Source organism: Emydura macquarii, unplaced genomic scaffold (genome assembly GCF_026122565.2).
Source record: "Emydura macquarii macquarii isolate MOO-44397 ecotype Brisbane River unplaced genomic scaffold, CSIRO-AGI_Emac_v2 contig_1451, whole genome shotgun sequence".
NCBI classification, from domain to species: Eukaryota; Metazoa; Chordata; order Testudines; family Chelidae; genus Emydura; species Emydura macquarii.
Window position 1 is genome coordinate 11,884,793 of NW_027131588.1, and position 18,821 is coordinate 11,903,613.

An 18,821-nucleotide genomic window follows, 5' to 3' on the forward strand; every position below is an offset into this window, starting at 1 on the left:
TAACAGACAGTCCCTGCTCTGAAGAGCTTGCTATGAAAAAAAACAGAACAAAGCAGGGAGAAATGAAGTATTATCCCTAGATGACAGATGGGATATGAGGCTTGGAGAGATGAGGTAATTTGCCCAAGATCCCCACAAGTAGTCTGTGGCAGAGCCAGAAAGTGAACCTAGAATTCCCAAGTCCCTGCCAGTGACTTAACCACAAGACTCAGCTGCAGCTGATCATAAACCATTCTGAGTTGCAGCAACTTTCCAGATTTCGAAATTTGTCTGCCTTCCTCACTGGAATGAAAGCAAAACCTTTCTAACAGTTTTGCAAAAATGGAATAGAGGGTGAGTGAGTGGGTGGTTGGGGGCACCAACCAGCTTTCCAACCAGCTCTAGACTCTCAGCTTCAAATGACATCAGGCAATATTTGAAACAAATTCACACTGAAAAAAGGAACAAACCAAACTGAGCTCCGGCCACCCAAGGACAGCATGTGTAACTAAATAAAACCAGTAAAAATAAACACCCATATTAGCAGATGGTATTTTAGTTACTGCTCACAACTCACAAAGGAAAAAAACTAACTTCCTAATTCCTTATAAATTCCTAATTAAACTAATTTCTTTTAGTTTTTGGGTTTTCGTTTTGTTTATGGCTTTTCTTTTTTCTGGTTAGTGTTGGCAAACTAAAATATGACTAGCGGCAGAGACTATTTCAAACACCATTTTAAGAACTTCATGCTAATAAAGACCCAGGGTCAGAAAATGAAGTTACATTGATTTACCCCAGCTGAGGATTTGGCCCAAAGACTGCAGTGGTTCTTGATGAGTATATGTTCCTTCCTATGGCCTAGAGGCAGATAAACAGCATAATTTAGAGAGGATGAACCATAGTCTTCATGACCTACTGATTGTTCACAGAGAAGCGTGACTCCATCCCCAGAGGTAGCATTGGCTCAAGCCCCAGAGACTAAACCTTTTCCACTCCTTCACAGCTCTAGTTACAGTACCTAAGTAGTATTACTACTTAGTTACCAAACTGCACAGTAGTTTCCAAGGAAGGGTATACCAACAGCAACAATCCTCAGAATAGCTTTATCCAGACAGTGCAATGCTCTGAAATATTTAAAGAGTAAGTTCTCAAAAGGTATCATTTATTTCCAGTGCATGTTTCTACAGATGTCATCCCCTTTTCACCAGCAAGAAGTGTCTGCTAAGGGGCTGGAGGAAAATTTGCTCTTATCTGTTTCTATTGTTCAGTGCTGATTTATGTGAACCAATGTTGCTTTAAAAAAAAAACAAATTCCACTTTCTAGTCATGTTCATGCTTCTTGGTGTGGTTTTTGCAGATAATGAAATTACTGGTAGGCAACCGGCATTCATTTTCAGGTGTTTTTAAGCTTTTGCATATATTTGATTTCTGTGGGAATCCAGCTGTTATTTGTGGACTATAGAATACCAGTCGGTACTAGATTCCCTCATTTTAAAAAGCACTTTAATGCAGACAGAGAAATTAAAATACCAGATAAAACCAATGGACCTGCTAATCTGGCAGACTGTTTTCAACAATGGCCAGTACTACTTAAGAAGAAGGTGCAAGAAAACTTATAATAGACAGTTTTGTAAAAACCTGCCTCTAGGGGAATTTCTACCTGAACTAGAGTAACTAGGAATTGGCTCATATCCTGGAACAGAGAGATTGGTAGTCCTGTAGATTTTATTATTTGGTCTGAGAATACAATTTTGGAGAGTGTGTGTATGCATGTGTTATATATAAATAAATAAATAAATAAATAAATAAAATTTCCTGCTAAGCTTTTGGACTCAACAATATCATGTGGCAATCAGTTCCTCTGCTATTTATGTGTCCTATTAAAAAAAAAAAAAAAGTATTTCCTATTATCGGTTTCTAATCTCCTGCCTTTCAGTTTCATTCAATGTTCCCTTGAATATAGAATTAGAAGCATTTCAGATAAGGCAACATAAAACTTTCTAATAGTCTATGTTTACCTACCAAGACAGCTCATCCTATGTCACTAGTGCCATTATGAACCACAATCACATCACCCTATCAGTTTGTCTAGATATCTCAATCTTCAATAAGATCCACTGTGCTAGTTCTTTACGGGCTACGTGAAGGGCAGAAAGGAGCATAAAGTACCTCAGCTGGGCATTATTGCTCTGATGAAGGGACCAGTACAGAGATGGGGGCCTTATCTCCATAATGGAAAGGATTGTTTGGTTTGGTTTTTAAACAAGTTTTGGTGCTATTTTTGGTTTGTGTCTGTTCCTTTTTTGGCAGGACTCTCTATGCAGTAACATCATTTCTATGAATGGTGAAGTAATTTGTATTGAATCCCTCCACATCTTTTCCACAGGGCTATGACGATGCAGACCCCATACTCCTATACCTATTGTCCCACTCTGCATCAGATGGCCTTCCAATTCTTTTCCACCCCTTCCACTCCCCACTGATTTCTGTGTGGAGAAGCTTCTGTGCCTACTACTATTTCCTCCTACCCCCCACACTTGGTCTGGGAAGATCGCCAACTCTCTCTCCATTCATTTTATAATTAGTTACATAATTATTCCGACTCTCAAGATCACATGCCAAATATATATGGATTCCTAGCCAGAGATGGGAGTGTGCTCAGTTAGTCTACCTATCCTGCCTAGATACTTGTGAATGCTTCTAGTCAGGTGCTAAAAAAAACCTCTTCATATCTAAATCATGCACAAAAAATGGGCATCCATCACCAAGCCCAACACCCCCTAGGGTCATCTAACTCACACAGGGTGCCTACACTGACTTGTGCCAGTCCCTTTCTGGCACTGTTTGCATAGGAGAATCAAAACTTTTTCACCTTTGATTGATTACCTTCATTCCTCACTCATCCCCCTCTGAGATCCCCCTACAGCATATACCCCAATTTAATCTTGTTCACATTCAGCTCCAGAGACCTTAAATAGCCTTTACATGTACAGGGTAGAAACAAAGAGAGAAATATTAAATCAACCTGGTTGCCACAGAGGGCTGGTCTACACACACATTTAGTTTGCAGCAAGCTGGGGTGTGAAACTACCCTGCACTAGCCTGCCACATACTAAACGTCCGTGTTGACACTGCTGACATGCACTTTGATCTACCTTGCTTTGAAACAGGACTAGATTACAGCTCACTAGTGAACTGTTAGTGTTCATCAACTGGGTTTATGTTTGTGGTGGGTACTAAATGTTTATGTGGACACGCCCATAGTCTGGTGTTATTCAAATAGCTCATGATGCCATGCTTAGATTACAAAGTACTGTATAAAATAATTAAAAGCAATCTATAGAACATCTTCAGTCTGACACAAAGGAAAAGACTATGCCTCTCAGATTGTTAAACTGGGATTCCTTATCCAGGTGTATGTCAAATAACTCAATCTGCAAGAACTACCTGCCCAGATTCAGATCAAGCATATGAGGAAGGGACTCCTTTGTTATTCCAAAAGTCCAAATTACTACCCAAAGAATCCAGACTGTCACAATTCTCTTGTCTCTGACTGATTATATTCTCCTGCAGTTGTTACTTCCAGAATGCATTTTTATTTGAGAAGCCAGCAGATTCATTACACTATACACTAGATACCCAAAAAGCTTCTAAACTGTATTATTTCCTACTTAATCTGAGCCATCTTTACTTTCAAAACGTAACTCAAGTCACGTTCTGCATCACATTAGACAAATTGTGAAGAATAGGGATTCTTTTGTTTTCCTCTTAAGGTCTCATTTGTCCCCAGATTACATGAAACATTGCAACAGAGAAGCTCTAAATGGTTCATAACAATAACAGAGCTGCGTAAATAGCCAACATGCAAAAACAAATCTAGTGAATTGGAGAACGCAGGTTGCTGCTAGTTTCAAGAAAAAGAAAGAGGCAATAAGCTGTATCAAATGCTGTTTCATATACTGCACTAATTTCTCCTACCTAAGCAATGATAACTAAGGTGTCCATCAGTCCATCATTGTGAGGATGAAAACAAATTCATTGCTGTATTTGTTTTACCTAAAGAAAATGAAATAACCTACTGATGGAGTAAGATATCCTTTAGAAAACAATCAGAGCTGTAAATCAGAAGCTATAGATTTAGCCCTACACTGAACAAGAATCAAGTAATAAACCCCAAAACATATTTGCATATCTATATGTTTTTCTAGCCCAGTGCACAAAGGGAAGAGATTTCCTGTGAACAAAACAGTGTCAGTTTTTGTCAGTGTAGATTTAAATAGTAATTAAAAAGTTTTAACAAACCTATCTGTGCAAAATCTCAAATTCCTTATTCAGTCTTTACCTTGGTAAAACTCACGTGCAGTAGGTCTGAGTAAAAATTCAGAATTTTCAGATATGGCTAAAGTGAATAGGTAAGATACATGACTTTGTAAAGAAAATAAATATAAATAAATGGTGGGAGCCCAAATAATGCCGCACTGTGGTACTTTAGGAGAACCAAAAAGTGAAACTGACTAGACAAAAAAGGGACAGAACAGTCGTCTTCATCATCCAAACTGAGTGAAATGCAAAAACTAAACCACAAAAGGGGCTAAAAATAAACTTGAGTGATAGAGATTCATTCATTTTAAAATTTTAGTGTAATCTGACTGATGCAGCTCGATATTTATTTATTTAAATACGTTTTGACATTGACACTATACCTTTAAATAGACCCAGGAAAATGACTAGATATACATGCCATTCCTGCACTAATTGGAAATCAGACCTTTTCTCTTCTCTTCCAATTAAAAGATGATTGCAGTGGAATATTTAGAACTCCTTTACTTAGGCCAGGTCTACTCTAAATAACGTTTGTCAATGCATCTATACAGAAATAGCTGTACCAGCAAATCCTGGACCTAGGGTACACATGGCTTATATTGGCAAAAAAGGTATAGTATAATTTATACTGGTTCAGGAAGCAAAATAAGCTATACCAGCAGAAGCATTTTTAGCTTGTATGACTTCATATACACTAGGGCTTTTCCCATTACAGAAATGTGGAGAGGGAAAAAAATCACCAATATTGCTATACCAGCAAAAGTTTCTTGACCGTACAGACGCTAAATTGCATACCAAAGTATTTCCAACAAGGTGTTATTGAAAAAAATATGTAGGTTTGTTTGTCTATGATAGTTTGCAGATGCTGAGGTATAGATGATACATAGCGTAAATAAGTACTGCACAGTGTGATTAGTTCTTTGCAACTAAAAGAGTAGTTAGTACAACTGCCTACTGATTAATTAGAGAACATGGTTTCAAACAAAGTTACTTCCAAGTACAAATGCATCAATGAATGCAGTTCATTGATTGGAATGAGTTATGGGTTTTGTCTCAAGAGTGTGAAAGCTTCATAATTCAATAGAGTAGTGTGCATGAGCGAGTTATGGGCAGATGAGATAATGAGATAAAATTATTAGCGCTAATGAGATAAAATTATAATTTACTGCTCACCTGAGCAATATTTTTTTTGGTGGGGGATTGGGAGAAGCATTGTATTTGACTAAACAGCCTTTCTGATTAAAGTAAACAATTTAACACAATCTGGTTTTTTGTAACACATATATGTACACTTTATGTGTTTCAACAATAACTATTACTCTGCTGAGAGATCAGAACTCGCTATTGACTGAGTTTTGTTTCCAATGTGAATTTCTGTCTAAATATGGCTTTACATGCCTATGATTTGGCATCTAAGTTTGAAAACCTGACCTGAGCGTTATAACGTGTTGAAACTGAGTGGGACAAAATGAGAAGCAAGCCACAGCCATAAGGAAATTTGAAGGGTTAGCCTTACCAAATATGTTTGAAATTATGGTAAAAACGATGAGTAAGATAATGATGGGCAACTGCCTAAAGGTTCAGAATTTTGATTTGGATCAGCATTAGCCACAACCTATGTGAAACACTTTGATTTCAATATCATGATAGAAATCTCACAAATGGTTGTTTCGTGGGATTTACAGCATTTCCTGGTCTCAGAAATAGAACTGTGCAGAACATTCACTATGAAATCTGCTGATACTTGCCTGGATCTATTACAAACGCATCAGGTTCAGAGAGGTGTGATATTCGAGTTTGGATAAACAATATCTGAACCTGGGCTTTAAACAGAGTTTGGCTTTTAACTTGTATATACCAAAATCAAAAAACTTAACCCATGGGAAACAACATTAGAAAAGTTTGAAAGAAATCCTTTTGAACCAAAGCCACTGAGTTCTGTATAGTTCTGATTAGCAGTGGCATGAGAACGTAGCCCATTCCCTCCTATTTCAGGACCAGATTTTCAGAGTGAGGTGTGTGCAATAAGTCCACACATTAACACACCTCCAAATTTTGTGTGCAAATCCCCCGTGAGGGGCACATGTAAGATATTTGCCTGAACAAACAGCCAGTGAGTTTCCTAGTAGGTCACATGCTTGAATAATACATGATTTGTGTATGTACATTGGATGTTTGTGAGCATGTTAAATGTATGAGTGCACTTGCTCACATCTAACTTTGAAAAGATTGCCTTTCAGTATTCAAGCATCTTGTCCAGGCCCCAGAACAAAAAAAATGCAGTGGCACTTGTTTGACAATTCCATTAGCGGCTGCTATTTTAGATACTTTTTTACCCAACCTAGTTCACCTAAGCGCTAGGTTGAGCTGTGCAACCTCTGTGTGAATGCATCTTATCACAACCAACCTCTCATCCTCCCTGAAAAGACAAGCAACGTTACCAAATGCTTACAGTTCATAAACAGTAGTGACTGCATGTTCCTGGGAAACCTTCCTTCTTCCATTCTGAAGAGTTCACCATTCAAAGACAACAGAGAACAGTTTTAAGTTACAACACAGTAAAGTAAGCACTTAGAATGAATTTAGCTATTCTTTCACATGTTTAAATCTAGTAAAAAATTAATACACTGTGTGGTTTATCGGAGAGAAGAGCATATGCCAGTCACAAAACAATTCCATAAATGTTTATCTCCACTATGTGAAGCAGCAGCAGAACTAATGTAATGAAAGTAGCAGAAGAATTCCCAAAATACAGTAAGAAATCTGACCTGCCCACCTAGTTTGCCAGAACACATCTATGCCAGAAAACCAGTTGTAGGATTAGTCTTGCAGTTTCAAAGAATTAGTTACTATGAGTCATTTTTTCTTCTTCCAGTTTAGAATGTGATTATTACAGTGTTGTGTTTTACAATATAAAAGTAGACAGGGAAGGACCAAGATTCACCTAGGGCTACTCTGAAATCCCAGCAAAATATATTGCAAATTTTGGTCCAGAATGTCAAAAAGGGGTATGCATGTGTTTTTAGTGCATTTTTAACTATTTAATCACAAAACCACCCATAATCAGTACCACACAGAGCCCAAATTCTGCCCTGTGCTGATATCTGCGTAAAGAGGGGATAAGGAGGGAAGGGAAGGGAAGGAGAGAAGCATCCAGATACTGGTTATGGCTCCCTGACTCTCTGGACCAATCTGTGATAATCTAATTATCAAAGGGAGGAATCCAAATACCTTGCATGTCAATAGTGAACGTGTGCTCCCTCAGCCTATGAGGATTTTGGGTTTTTACTCACACTGAGTAGTAGAATGGCTTTTTTTCCCCCCCAAGCTGTATCTTTTTCATGATCTGTCAAAGAGTGAACATTTTATTCATAACATGATCTACCTGGATGGATCTACCAGCCTGTTCTCCTTGTAATATTTCATCCACTACTTTTTTCATTCTGTTCAAAATAATGATACTTGGCCTTGGATTGATAGCAATACAATACTACTCCAGTTCGCGCACTAAGATGACCCTTTTGTTGGCAATGACACAGTGACAGCATATTTCCAAGTCTCGTGGCACTTTTCTTTCATCCATATTTCATTATAGAGTTTTGTTAGCTGCTCCATCAGAATACTGTCTCCTGCCTTTAGGATCCCCACTTGAATTCTGTCAACCCCAGGAACATGTCCTTATTTGAGACCTCTGATGGCTGCTTTAATTTCATTAGGTGTTATTGGTCCCTTTTCTATTTCTAACTTAGTATTGGCATTTCTCTCGAATCTGTACGTGATCATTGGTTCTAGCAGTTGAATATGGAATGGAAATCTTTCCAACATCTGCCTTTTTCTTCATATGTTTTCAACATCTGTCCATGAGAATCCCTGATGGGCATTATCTGTGACAGTCTGGTTCTTCCTGAGAGATCTTTCACTATTCTATAGAGCTGCTTGAAGTCTTCCCACTGCACTGTTTCTTCTGCCTCTGCAGCCCTCTTTTGGACCCAGGCATTTCTATCTTTATTTCTTTGTCCTTTTCTAGGTATCTTGCACCTGCCTTTAAGAAATTTTGTATTGTTCTTTTTCTGCCTTCAGAGCTTTCCACTAGTTAAACACTCCCCATGTTCCAGAAGTAATCCATGCATCTTTCTTCCACCCTCTTCAATGGTCCACTTCTTCCTCTGTTGTGTTAACTACTGTCTTCTTTTACTTTGACTATGTATCTTTCAGACTTTCATCAGCCTGATGCTGGAATGGCTACCAAATGCAATCTGGAATCTAATCTACGTTTCTTTGCCCATGAACATCTTTATTGCTATAACACTTTTTGTCTGTCTTTGTGATCTTTTTGGGTTTAAGTTGTAATATTGCCCCTAAAAGATAATGTTCTGAGCCAACATCTGCTCCTCTGCAAACTATGACATCCCTCAGAGAAGATGTCCATCTCTTAGATATACACACTTGGTCTATCTGGTTGACAGCCATGTTTTCTGGTGATGTTCATGTGAATTTGTGAATTCTCTTGTGCTGGAAGAGACTGTCTCCTATATTTAAGGTGTTTATGCCACAGAGTATCAAGAGCCATTCAGCATTATCATTTCAGATGCATTCCGTTGCTGGGTCCACAACTCTTTCTTAGCCACTAGAGTTGTTGCTGACCTGTACAATTAAGTCGCATACATTGAAAAAAAAAAAGGTACTGCTTAGCAAAAACCCATCTTAATAATCTTTATTGATTTTAAGAAAATGCTCAATAGTATCCACAGAGAGAACCTGTGGAATATTGTTAAAATCTATGGGACACCAGACAAGCTGATAAACATAATAAGGAGTTTATATGATGAAAGTAGATGGCTGGTAAGATTGCATACAGACTTAGGTGAGTGGTTCGATACTGTGACTGGAGTTAGACAAGGGTGCGTGTTATCACCAATCCTCTTTGCATTAGCAACAGACTGGGTGATGAAGCAGGCAAAAAATAGGCACTGTGGGTGGTGTGAAATAGGTTAATGGGGATGAGTTATATGACTGATTTTGCCGATGACATTGCTTAAATATGATGTAGAACAAAATGATTGGCCTTACATTAATGGTAGATCAAATTGTGAAAATTGTGAATGAAAATAAATGCAGCGAAAACCAAGATTATGAAGATAGGAAACTGGACAACAGATGCACATATGGATGTGGATGGAAAATAAATTGAGCAGATTAAAGAGTTCTGTTATCTGGGGAGTGTGATGACATTTAAAGGTAGCTGCGATGAAGATATTCATATGAGATTAGGAAAAGCAAACACTACTTTTGGGACAATGAACAACATCTGGTCAAACAGAGATCTCCACACCAAACTAAAGGTCAGATTATACCATGCAATTGTTCAGGGAGCATGCTACTGAGTGGAGCAGAGACTTGACCAATGACAGTGGCTAACTAAAAGACTGGAGGCTGCCCATCACAGATGGTTGAGGAAGACACTACACATTTAATGAAAAGATAAAATAAAGGAGAAAGGACATACTAGAAAATATCATCAAAGAAAGAAGGTCCAGATGGCTGGGACACATACACCGTATGGAAGATGGGAGACATGTTAAGCAAGCATTGAACTGGGTGCCCAAGGAAGGAAAGAGAATGTGAGGAAGACCAAGGAAGACCTGGAAGAAGGCAAGGACAGTAGATATTGAAGGAACTGGCATTACCTGGGAGGAACTAGCAAGACACTTTAATCAACAGAGGAACTGGACTGTCTGAGTGTCAGGAACACAGCAAGGTGTAAAGTAAGGCTTAAGAGTAGTAGCAGCTTACTTGTTCGATTTCAATAGGACTACTCGTGAAGTAAGATAGTAGTAAAAAATAATAGCAGTGTCAGAATCAAGTTTCAAATAGCAGCAAATCACCAAAAATGATCTAACTTGAGATGCTGGCTAAAACGACAGAAGGTAGAGAGCTTTGTTGGCAGAATCAAGAGTGGTGTTATCTATGCATAGTATTTTCAAAATATATGGCACTTACCTACTATAGTGATGGGCATATTGAATAGATTAGCTAGATTTACCTAGAGATTCGGCCACCTTTAGTCATACTATGTAGCCTTTTACTCTTTTAATAGTCTCATTGATTTCAATGTGTTTACTTGCAAAGCAAATTACTAGAAATAGTAAAAGTGGCACACTGTAGCCAATATTACATTAAATAATATATTAAATTAAATGGATAAAATGGCTAGAAAACCCGATGACCAATGGGGATTGCAGGATCAATATGAATTTAAAGATAACAAATTCTGCTTCAGATGAAGTTTGGGAAATTTGGGTAACATTAGAAACGTTTTTAACACACATCATAATTCACTCACAAAGCTTCATAATTTATATTGTTGTGTCCATTAAAGAAAGATACTAGATGTAGCGGAAATTCAGGCAGCTGGGAGTTGGGCATAGGAGCCACAGTAAAATGAAATGTTTTACAATGTTGCGCCATTCTGTCTTCACTCCATACAAGCAATTCCTATTCATTACAGAGACTAATTTTTGGCCCACAGGTTAAAATTCATCCTTAATTAATCCTGTCCTACCAAGGTAGTGAAGCCAGTATGATCTGTAAGATCATCCCACCATCCTGAGACCTGTAACAAAGGCTCAAGGCATCATCTGCAATTCCTAGATAAGATGAATGGACTAAGTTAATGCATTAATTCTGAATTCCTAGGTTTAAGACAACACACACACATTAATATCATGCAAAGGTGTTTAATATTCTTCCTATCTGATTTTGTTTTATTTTCAATATTAAGATGTTAATAAAAAACCCTGCAGAATTCATATGATTCATGTTTTAAAACATGTATTATATTCCATCTGACAAGCCACAGAGGTTATAAAGGACGTTTTAAAAGACATTTCTTCGACTGCTGAGACTTTTCCTTTCAAATACACATTTAGTGACTTCTTAAAATGCATATTATTTACTTGACAGACCATGAACTATTGTGCAATCCTGGATTAAGAACTTTATAAGAAACTGATTTTTAGCTCAATATGTTCTGATGGCCAAACATCTAATTTTCCAGTTTGTAATGGGAACAAACACATACCCTGAGCTAAAAATAATACCATCAAGCTACATCACACCAATCATATTCTATCAATCTTTCATTCTCATCTCATTACAAGAGGAAACTTCTTGTGTATTGAGGCAAGCGTAAAGTGCGTCTCTCATTACAATGGTATAATACCTCAGTCAATAAGGGTGAAGATCAGGAGGGGAACAACCCGATACTATGTAAATCCCAAATGAAGAAGAAGATGACATTATTCTAAAGAGACAGGTGAACCTCAAAAGGTTCAGAGGTGCAATTCGTTATGGATAATAACCCAGACAGTTAGATGATTTTCTGACCCTCTGCTCTCTGCAAAAGTGATCTTGATCAGGCTGGAAATATAACCAAAATAGGATATTTTTGGCAATCCTACTACAATACTGGCCAGAAGCAAGAAATGCAGAGAGGTTTCAGAGAAGCTGGGAGGGCACTGTCCTAACATCCTGACTTAAACTTTGATCGAATACAGGTTCTGAAAAAAACAAAAACCTATTTGCCTATTCTTAGGAACAGATCAAAATTCAGATGGGGGTTCAGATTGCAAACACCCCAAACCGTAGGGCTACTCAGATCCAGGGCTTAGGATGCAGCCTGATTTCTAACAGTAACTCTGTTTTTTCTTCTCTTTTCAGCTAGGACATGCTTTACAGAAGAGCACCTAGGTCAAGCTCATTTGCTATGGTGGGCCAGATTTGAATTAAATGTACTTCAAGTGGGCCATACATACCATCCACCGAAATACTAGGCACAACCATTTTTATGTAGCATTGTGTTGTATTTGCTAGAGATCAGCGATATAGGAACTGCAGTAAATTCACTTCTACAACTACGACTATTTTACGATTAAAAGAATCGATCGATGAATAAGAATTACAGTACTGCGCGATGCCCCAAGACCACACTGTACCTCTCCCGCCTTTTGGAGCGCTGTGTCTCGTGCGCACAGCGCTCCACGCGCTGCCGCCGGAGTACACAGATCTCGTGGCAGCGCTTGACACCACGACATCTCACAGCATTGTGCTCTCTGGCGGCAGCGCGCGACGCCACTAGAGAGTACAACGCCACGAGATCTCGCGGCAGCACACGCTGCCACCAGGGGCCAGACCAAAAAGGTTGGTGGGCCGTATCCGGCCCGCGGGCCGGAAGTTTGACACCCCTGATCTAGGTAGCATTCCATAGTAGCTTAATTAGTTTTATTTGTGAACATGTTGGTGTCAGTTACATTCACTCTCTCTTCAGGTAATGTTTCTTCCTCTGCTGCTGAGCTTGCTCAAGAGTTGAAATTTAATGATTGATGAGATGATTAAATGATGAATAGATGGATAAAGCTTAAAAGATAAAAGCCTCAGAAGAGAAATAAAGTTGTGAAGAAGCTTACCCCTTTTTAATTGGACATACAAATTTCAGGAACAGGATTACGAGATTTCATTTCAAGCAAATATGTATTGAGAGAACTTTTAAGAGGCGCAGACCTGTTCTGAGCTAATATGGCCCTTTTGCAAAGATGTATTTAAAGAGGTTTTTTAAAATCACATCGATAAAGGATGATAGTAGCAAACATGAGGAATGAAGAAATCCGGTAGTTTGTTTTCTAGATAATATGAGCACCAGTTTTCCGAATATGGCTGAATAACTTTGGCTAGTCTTTGTGATAGCTGGGTTTTCTCGCCCATCTCCTGGGTGAAGCTTTCAGCTCTGCAGCTACCAGCAGACTTGAGCTAACGTAGGATTTCTGAGCAGTGTAGCTCTGCCTTACCTCTTTTCAATCCAGGTAGAGCTATAGGAATGCCAATTAGTCCTCCCGCGGCAGCTGTCCACACTCCCCTTCCTCTAATAATGAAACTGGGATGTTTTGGAAGAAGACTTCTCCTAAACACCCTCCGTATACTGATTCACTTAGGAAGAGGGAGAAAAGGACCTCTCCAGAAATTCCAACTTGTCTTTCTTTCTGTCATTCAAGTGTGAGGGTGAATGAAGAAGTCCTCTTTCCTAAAGGCCCAACATCACTTTCCTTGGAGCCAGAAGTGAAGATCCTTTTCCCCTAAGACGCCCATTTTTCCAAGGGGCTAGGAGGCAGCACTGTGGCCCACTGCCCCTTTTTCGACACTCCTGCCCCACCTAGCTAAGCCTTCAGGTTAGAGTAGCCACCCCACCCCATTAGACGTGAAGAGGTAGGGGAATCAATCTGAAAGATATGGTAATTACCTGCAATATCCTGCACAAACTGTACTGCAATTATTTTAGGAGTTCATTGTATTAAAAATGCAAATGTTTGTAGGTTACTGGAGGATTGCACGTAATTTCTCTAGGAGACATGACTAACATAAACCTTGGGAAGTGTTATAAGCTTCAAAGGACCCTTTGCAACAAAATGCTAGACAAAGTTAAGTGGGATTCCTAGAAAATACTCAGGAGGAGGGAAAGCAGAGTTTCACCTCCAGGTCCATCCTTTTGAAGCTGCGCTCTCAGAAAAAATCCATTGTCTGCTGATCACCTGCTACATGAGTACAAGATTGTAGACCCCAGCTGGATAAAAGAGTGACTTTCAGATTCATGGGTGTGCTTGTTCTGAGCTAACAGCTGTCATGAGCTTGTGACCACAGAAAAATCCCTTGATGGAGTATGAAAGACTGATCATCTGCTAGAGCCCATGTCAGAGTTGGGGTGATCTCTGGTAAGCTTATTAGCACGAGTTTTAAGATGTTTTCTCTGTAATACTTTTGCCTTAAAATAAATGTGCTTGCTTAAAAAAAACTGTGCGATAACTTAACTGTAGGCAGACTATTTATATAGCCTCTGAGGAGAACGCAAAGCAGGCCTGCTCAGGCAACCTACATTGCTGGGGAATTCACAGTGTAGGTAGGGAATGGTGCAGCCTGGAAAGAACCCTCTCTGGAGAGCGAGAGAGAGAGGTGGGGTGTCTGCCCAAGAGAGGTGATAGCGGGGGAGCTGAAAACCTGAGCATGGGTGTCTTTACTGGATCACAAAAGGGGAAGACAGGTGTAGCTATCCTAAACTGTGACACGTTCCTCTTGCACTGATCCTTTAACAGTCTGAAGCTGAGACCTTCTTCAGAGGGCATAGAGCTCTTGGGGAAATCACACCAATGGTCCAGTGCACTCTCAGCCATCTTCCCTCCCTCCCCTAGCATTAAACAGCCTGTATAGTAGGATGAGGAAGAATGTTTTCCCCATTCCTACTGTGCTGATGCAGAATGGGTGACACTCCATGTTCTTCAGAGGCCTCCTGCAGATTTAGAAGCAAAATACTTGCTGTTTTTACCTCCAAGCACCCAAAAAAGAACTAGTAAATTAAACCCAATGACTACAGAAGGCAAGGAGGAAGAATCAAAGGAACTGGCTATCTACAATAAGATAACCTCAGTGTTTTCAACTCCAAGTGTTCAAAAATCAAGAGCCAAGTCCCCCAAAATCATGGGATTTTAAAAAAAATTACATTTTGGGTTCATTTTATTTGCCTACTGGTTTCTGAGCCTTCAGGGTACACTCAGGTCACATTTTCAAGCTTTTCTCTGCAACCATGAAGACTTGAAACTTACTTTAAAAAAAAGGAAGCTGAGATTCTCATATAGTCACTACTCTAGGAGCTGGGGACATTCAGAAAACCACCAAATATTGTGAAATTCAAATGAAATTGCAACAGTTGTTAACATTAATTCCATAAGGGTGGGTGTGTGACTGGAAGGGGTAACCCAAGGCCTTTTGGGTAGAGATAAACTAGGGATAGACGGGGCACTGAGGCTGATGTCTGGTTTCATAAGATATTCAGGGAGGGTGGGAGAGAATCAGAACATATCTAAACAGTCAGATCCTGTATTAGAGTCCATGGTCGTATCTGTACCAATCAGTTCACTCATCCCTAGTGCACCAAAATGATAGCAAATTTTAAATGCCTGTAGAAGCACAGCATTGTAAACATTTGAGCCTTATTGAAAGCGACACATCTGTCTATTGCACTTCTATAATAACACAGATGGAAGGACACAGTATAAAATCATTTCACAATAATCAATCAGTTAATTCTCCAAACCCTAAAACCATGTCAGGCTTACGACAAATACAGCTGGCCTGCCTGCACTGCATGTCCAGTTTTCTTGTGAATGCTCAATGTGATGTAATACCACCACAGACTCATCACTTTGTGGTGCCTTTTTTACTTTCATGCCAAAAGAAGTGCTTTGAGGTGCCCAAGCACAAAGCAGCACTATATTTAAACTAGCATTATGCAATAACTTCAAAGACGACACACCTATTTTTTTAAAGCAGTATAAAAATAAGACATCCTGAGCTAAGATTTGGTGCAATATTTTTACAACCGTATGAGAAGCTGCTGAAAAATAGCACTGAAACCATTGTGACACAACCTTAACCGTCTGTCTGAAACAGACTTAACCTTGTCTGAAACAGCAGCAGGTGCCGCTATTAAATGAAAGGGGCGGGGAAAAGGATGTCAGTTGTATAATTAATAGCAATATTTCTCTGTTTTAAAAAAAAATCCTATAAAACAGCAAACATGTAAGAGGTTTTATTATTTGGGTCGTTCATGTAACAAGGGCCCAAGCATAATTTTTTCGGGCCCAGTACAAACTTGTAACATGGGGCCCCTCCCACACACATACCCATGGGATTTGCAGACTGGACCGGGCCCTGGTAAAGTGTACCTTTGTTTGCATGTAATACTGCCATACCCCCAAGCACTGAGAAGAGAACAGACTCCTATAAAAACATACAGGTTCTGGATTTGGAGGCCTAGCTTATCCGCACCCCTGCATGATATACAGGGACCTTGACTACTATGACAAATACATGTTTCTACTGTGCAAAGGAGGGGGGAGATGTTAGGAGCTCGTCTGGGGTTTATATAGTTCCCCCAGCACTGCAGGGGTATTTCCCCATTACCACAGAAGGATGATTTGGAGGTGGAATGTGGGAGAACAAGGGATAGTAGATCCACCAGAAATCACCCAATGAGGAGCATTGCGAAAGCCAGAGAAGCTATTGTAAGCCCTGAAACTGTGTTAACACCCACTGAACAGTCACTCTGCTGATCCAAGGCATTGGGAAATGGATCCCTGCTTCATGGTCCTGTAGAATCCACCCAAACACTCCCACCAGTATGCCATCTGGTGACTCAGGCCACGAGCCAGAGGCAAGATATGCCCCTTAATGCAAATTATGTGCTTAAATGTATTGTTTCTGAGGGCCAAACCCTACCTATATTTATCATTATGTCATTTCTATAGTACCATAGGTTTACGGACACACAAAGGAACCCTGATTTCAGTGTATAGTCAATGGGACTCTTACTGCATGGATTCCTGAGTAAAATCAGCATCCAGACAATGTATGGATCATGGGATGAGAGGAAAGGATTAACAGAAGACATGTGGCTCATCTTATTTCCAGGATCTTTTAAAATATATATTACAATTTTAAAATATATTTTGTTTATATACTGTAGGCAAGAGAGGATGGGTAGGAGTGGAAAGCAAGTGAAAAATGGGAAATTTTGGGAGGAGTCAGAAAGGAGGATTTGATGTATTTATTTGTAGATATAGCATGTGTCATATCCTACACAACATCTTAGACTACAGATCATAGTACCACCACTGCTTGCTTCCTTCCATCCATCTTGTCTGTAAATTAAATTTCATAAAGAATTTTCTTAAAGTGGATAAAAAGTCGGGGGGTTAGGAGATACGGATTATCTAAGCAGGAATGGTCCTGATTCACCAATGGATTACTCCAGTTTTAAACCAGTATAACTGTATTTCAGCAGAGCTACACCACAATAAAACTGTAATGAAAGAGCAGGCCTATGATAGACATATGCTGTCAGCCTAGAATTCACCTAGCATAAAGTAACCTTAAGGCTAGAGAGAAAAACCAGCACATGATGCCCATAGTTTAAACAGAATGTGTTTTTGTTTTAACAGAAAGCACTAGCATTAAACTTCCTTAATATAGTACCACAAGAACTTCAGTTACAACGCTATTTATTCTCCAAACTGTAAACTGCTATCTTATTTCAGTTATTAGTTTTATCTTTTTTCCTTCCTTCTGAGCCTGCCAAGGTATACAAGTATAACACACGTCGCACAGTTTTGGTGAAAATATTTGAAACAAATATATTCATTAAATAATTACTTGTGAATTCAGAAGACAGGCATTATGAATATATGATTAGGTTTGTAATCAGGTTTACAAAGATGCCTTTTGCTGTAATTACTGTTTTTTTTTTTTATCTCCAATGCATTGATGTACAGCAAACAGGCTGTATTTCCTCCCATTTGTTACTACAAAAATAATTCTTCTGCCAACATATGTTAAAGTAGATATATACAACAGCATTGAAAAAAATTAACAGACTCACAATTGACCCCTTTAACCAGGTCACGAAACAGAGGATGACTATTATTGGACTTTAACCAGTCAGTAAACATGGGGTTTTATGTCTCAAAGAGGACAGTCACTACCACCACCAAGCAGTCTGGCATTTTGTTCATGGTGTCAGACTAATGAGTGGTTTCCAGCTCGTGGTTTAGCTGCAATCTTGCATGGGGAGGAAAAGGACTACAACAAGATACAGAGAATCAGTGGGGGAAAACAAGCCACTAAGCTACTGAGATACCTGTTGGAGTCTCAGTAGATTAGCTTAATTTTGGTTATGTTCAGCAGTGGCTGATCGATTCTCATCACATCAGCTGGCGTCAAGTTAAATTAATTAATTTCTCTGGATGGTTCTGAGCAGAGAGATAAATTAGCCAGGCACCTAAAGGGAGCCTTGCCTGACGGTAAATAAGGGTTCTCAGGCTCTTGAAATAAAACAAAGTAATCAGTTAACTTTATTTTAAAGCATATGTGGAATCAGGTCCATACTCTGTATGGACAATGGACAGCAATGGTTATTTATATGCAACACACATGCTGGCCATTCTAAGCTTCTATAGGCCTGAGCTTGACCTCACTTCCATTGATTTCAGGCTAATACAATGCCATTGAGTTCAGAAGAGCTGGTCTTGACTTACACTGCTGTAAGTGAGAGCAGAGTCAGTCCCTTGGAATTTTATCCTTTGCTTAAGTCACAAACATTTTTCTTTTTCAAACAAGCAAAACTTCTCAGGTAATGCGAGAGCTGTTTGGAATTAAATTGAATCAATCTCTTTGCATCTGTGTTTGCGCAAAACAGATTTCCACAGTAAAAAAACAAAAAACCAAAAAAAACCAAACAGATATTATTGTGCAAATATTCTAGCCCAGTAGCAACTCTAATACAGTTTTATGGAAAAACAAGTGCTTACCTGGTCACAATTTAAAAAGACCCACACTGCAAATATAATGTCTAAGCATGTCTTTGTATTCCTTTCTATTGTTCAGAGGTATGGGATTAAAATTTTATTGTACTTATCTAA

The 18,821-nt window shown here is 39.1% G+C and overlaps 1 protein-coding gene across 11 annotated transcripts in view; it reads right to left on the reverse strand.

The window, feature by feature from the left end:
* Positions 1 to 18,821, reverse strand: part of LINGO2 (leucine rich repeat and Ig domain containing 2) — an 805,515-nt gene that overhangs the window by 185,423 nt on the left and 601,271 nt on the right. The window lies entirely within an intron of this gene.